Here is a 5,158-nt window from a genome sequence, read left to right on the forward strand (position 1 = left end):
TGATTTCAGTTTTTGCCAATACATAGGTAGAACCATTATTTTGGCTGAGTTCTTTAATGAAGTCAGTCCGATTACATCTTAACGGGTAAAGGTGATTCTAATAGTGGCTATGGATAACCGATACATATAGTTCACGCAATCCTCTCTATTGTCTTTACCATATAGTATATTTTATCTAATAGTTTATGTAAAACTTGTTTCGTATACTTTATTAAACTTATTTAGGTAATATGTATATTGTAATGTAGCACGTGCTTGTGTTTATAAACATCACACGTGCTCCTGTTTCTAAACAACAACCACATCTATTGTCGATAGAATACATCTGACGTTGGAGGAACACCAGCACCACTACAGTCACATGACAATAATGGAGCAGCATCGCCACTGCCTATTTAACGGATATGCACCAGTCTATGATTGGTTATCCCTTCTCTAGCTTGCTTGGAGCTCTGTCGGGATCCCAACCTCAGTTGCTGAGCCTGCTTCGGGGCTCTGTGACTCTTAACCCCCTCACTGCTTGCTTCGGAGCATTGAGGTTTCCTACTCCACTCTACTTAGCTTGCCCGGAGCTTTGTAGAGATCCTGTCCTAAGGCTGCAAAGTTTTGGACTACCTTTTCTCTACCTCGCATTAGAGAAAGTTATATTGCAATATTTCTGTAAATACTGTTGTATTTTTAGAAAAAAAAATTATAATAATATAAAGTGATAGTTGACTTTGGACTATGATTTACTCAACCAAGCTTTTTACCTTCCCTATAAAAGGAAGAACTTTACAACATTTACATACGTATAAATTTTATATTTGTATATACTTACATATTTGTGTATATTTATACATTTGTCCATATTTATTTATTGTATATTTATAGATTTGTGTATTATAATATTTCAGGTCATAATGAAAGTACTTCCGGAATCAGTTGCTCTTCTAATCACAACACTCTGGAGCACGAACGGTGATATATTTCCTTTTGAAGTCATTCCAACGCAACTGAAGGATAGTACAACAATCTACCTTGAGAATATATTAATTCAATTGTCAAAGACTGAAGATAAGTGTATGACACTATTATTTGACAAATCTTTTAGGAACTTTGAACTTCTGGAGCTAATATTACAACAACGAAACACGAAATTACCCAATGTAGTTATCGATATATCAAATACTGAAAATTACAAGCATATCAAGACTTATTGTATTAATATTGTAGCAATAAGTGGTGTGCAAAATTTTATGTCTTTTCTAACTGAAGCAGAAGAAGACAATAAACTAACAAATGGTGGTAATATATTCCAAATAATAGTTAATAATACTTGTGATGTTAATTTTGATAAACTACAAGTCGCTCAAAGAATGAGATTTGCTTGTGTATCCTTGACTTATACAGATAAAGAACTGGAAGTTGGAAATAGTAAATTGCCAAACTTTAAACAGAAATTTTCCATTGACAGGCCTCTAAAAATTAGTTGTTTCAACTTCCCACCGTTTACTATATTTTTAGAAGACAAAGGGAAACAAAGCATATCTTTCGAAGGCATTGATTTCCGTTTACTGAAGGAATTATCCAAAACTTTGAATTTTACTTGGGAGGTGAGAGTACCGCGTGAAAATCACTGGGGACGAATTATGTCTAATGGTACCATCACTGGAATCAAAGGTGATCTAGCCCACAAAAGAGCGGATCTTGGATTATCCGCTCTGTTCGTTAACTACGATCTAATCCATTATATGGACTTTACACTTCCTTATGATAGAATGTGTATGACATTCCTTGTCCCAAAACCTTCACCATGGCCTCAGTGGACATCTGTTTATGCGCCTTTGAAAACAAAAACTTGGGTATTTGTAGGGGTAACACTAATCTTGAATTCACTGATATTGTTTCTGTTCTCCAGGATAAAATTTTACTTCCGAAATTCGCACGATCACAGATTACTGACCCTCCAAGATAGTTTCTTCTGTACGTTAAGAATGATGACTCAAGTGGCTTTCGAAAGCCCTTCGGACAACGTTACTCAATGCATTGTTGTAAACATGTGGTTCTTTTACTTACTTTTAATGGTAGCATATTGTTGTAGTCTGAACACATATTTAACTGTACCATACGTTCCACCACCTTTGCATTTCATTGAGGACCTTGTTGATAGTGAACTGCAATGGGGAGCTCCTGATATGTTCCTCCCAAGTTTGCTACGAAACATTGACGACCATGGAATGAAAGGGTTCTTCAATCGCTTCCAGTACACAGCCGACAAAGTATTGATGAATTATCGTCTTAAGAAAGGCGAATACGCAGTGGTAGTGGAATCTTTAGGCTCAAAATACGTGGCAGATGCAGAATATATTATTGAAGATGTGTGGAAGAAACTCTTCCTTTTACGGGACTGTGTAATGCAATTCAGCATTGGTATTGGTCTTCAAAAACATTCTCCCTTTAAGGAAAAATTTGATGCGATAATAAGTGCTATCTTCGAAGCGAACCTTTTTCAAATTTGGAAAGAAGAAGTCGTTCGTGAGTTCACTGAGCAAGAAATGCACTATGTTCTGTCTCCTAAACTTACTCATGAGTATACAGTTACAAAATTGACAGTTCATCATCTCGTATCAGCATTTAGAATTTTATTGTGTGGTTATGTCATAGCTTTTCTGGCGTTTTTGTTCTCTTTTATAGTGTTTTTTGTGAAGAAAGTAAAATCAGTTTGTTACAGCAATTTCATAAATAAGAAGAAAAAATGATTTAGTGATTGTAGCATGACGTGAGGTATCAAGTAATCAGTGACAAATAGTGCTGGGTGTGTCATTAAGCACACAAATAAAAATTCTATAATTTTATTAGTGTTTGACAGCAAAGAAGTTGTCCAGAGATGAGTCATAGCCCCTATACCAATTGATAAAATATATTAAGCTAAATAAAATAATATAAACCTTCCAAAAATGATGCTGTATGAGAAATATGCCACTTAGTAAGAGGAATATAAAGCGTATCCTTCAAAGAACGCAACTTTGGAAATGCCTGCCCTTTCTGTTCTAGTAAGTTGGCAGCGCTGAACGCTAAACGATTTTTCATTTGTTGCTTTTATAGTTAGCAGTCACCGAACGCCGAATATTGCATGAGTTCCAGGGAGCTCGCGAACAGTCTTTGCATCACATTCACCACATTTAATACGTTGTTCCGTCGTGTGAAGCGCTCTTTTACAGAAAACAGATGACAATCATATGATATTAGGCTCTCCGTCACTAGTAATCACAAAGACAAAGAGATGAGTTCAGTGCTGCCAACTTACTAGAACAGAAATGGCGGGCATTTCAAAAGTTGTGTTCTTTATGAGACACTATGCCTTCATTAAGTCCTTCACTATGACACTAGAATGACGTCAGTGCATAATAGAATTAATGAGATATAGCCTTAAAGTGTAATAAACTCTTAAGTTTTAATTTCTGTTAATTAGTTGATGGATCACATCGAGGTGAACAAATTCATATGCGTAGTTTTCGAAAAAGTCGGAAAAACGAACTTTCGTGGGGTGTTAGGGGGTGTAGATAAGTCACTGGATGTAACTTACGCAGATAGAGGCAATCAAGCACTCCAAGAAGATGATGACTATGATGAGATCGCTGATCTCTTTGAGGTGGATTCTGCGGTACCAGATTCAGAACGAGAGAAAGTTCAAAGAGATCAAACATGTGACAAGAAGAAATTCTGTACTAAATGTTTATTGTGCTTTTCTTGTCATCTTCAAGTATAGGCTGTTTGATGCACAATTCGATGCTATGTTCAGAGTGTACAAATTCATTTTAACCATTCCTGTTACACAGGTTTGTTGCGAAAGCACCTTTTCGAAACTAAAAATAATAAAGAACTGTTTAAGGAGTTCATTGAGTCAGGTCCATTTGTTAATAATGAGATATTAATGAGTTTCGAGAGAGAATTCACCAGTAAAATCGAACCACAGAAAGTGATAAGACTATTTGTGTTCTACAAGTAAAGAGATTGCTATATATCTTAACCTGTGACTATTTCCTGTGTAAAGTAAGAATATATATATTTAGAAACCTTTTACTTGTTATTTGTATTCTACCAAGTAATTACAAATGTAAAACTATATGTTTTGTAATGTATTTAGTTATATTCTAATACGTAATAAAGCGTATAAAAATACTGGTTCTGTATAAGTTTGTATCAGTTCTCTATCAGATGTAGATTGCGTGTTTGTTATGTGATAGTTTGTGCGTAGAAACTATTATTTCTCAGGCTTTTGCCACACTATTCTATAAGTATGAAAGTACTCGGATACATTGTTTGCTAAAAGTTTCTAAGTACGTAATGTGTAACTTTTTGTAATGTCTAATAAACATTTTTGTAATTTGATCATATTTTCTGAAGAACAGTAAAGTAGAAGAGAGTTAAAATTAGTTGAAGTTTCACAGTACTCTCGAAACATTTGTTATTTACGAAAATTGTGCCTTTTTAAATACATTTCTAGTGCTACGCCCCCTTCAATGCAATTTGCCCGATTACAAATTTGGAGCCAGTACGGGCCTCTGGGATCTCTTAACTTTCTCACACTTCTATACTTGCGTGTCATGAGTTAGGACATTGACTTCAGATATTTCACTTCACTTGTCTTCGTATATTGTGATTAATAATTTTGTTATGATCGAATCTGTGCTTAATAGGTTAGACTTTCATTAATGTATTTCTACGTAGATACACATCTTACAGGTAAGATTACAACATATCTCGATTATCTACACACTGGCCAATTTTTTTTTAAAAAAAATGTAAATTTGTCCAATAAATTTTACAAATATGAGGATCCGTATACTAAATCTGTACCAAAATCTTTTTTCTCGAAATCTACACATGAGGATTTACTCACTGTATCATTCTGTTGAGCTGCATGAGTTTTATCGATTGATATAATATTCCCTTGTAAGCATTTTTCTTCGTTAAACACTAATCATAGACGGTGGTGCCTAAGGAAAATTTTCTAGGGGGAGGCCCATCTGCATGGTTGCTATATTACGTCTGGCATTTAATATAAGTGGTTTGCTATATTAGGTATACATTTTCTTAAGCCAGGGGGGCCCATGATCATAGAATAAATATCTGTTAAAGGATATACATGTGTTGTTGTCCGAAATTAAATAAG

The sequence above is a fragment of the Thermobia domestica genome, chromosome 18 (genome assembly GCF_964235325.1).
Source record: "Thermobia domestica chromosome 18, izTheDome1.hap1.1, whole genome shotgun sequence".
NCBI lineage: Eukaryota > Metazoa > Arthropoda > Insecta > Zygentoma > Lepismatidae > Thermobia > Thermobia domestica.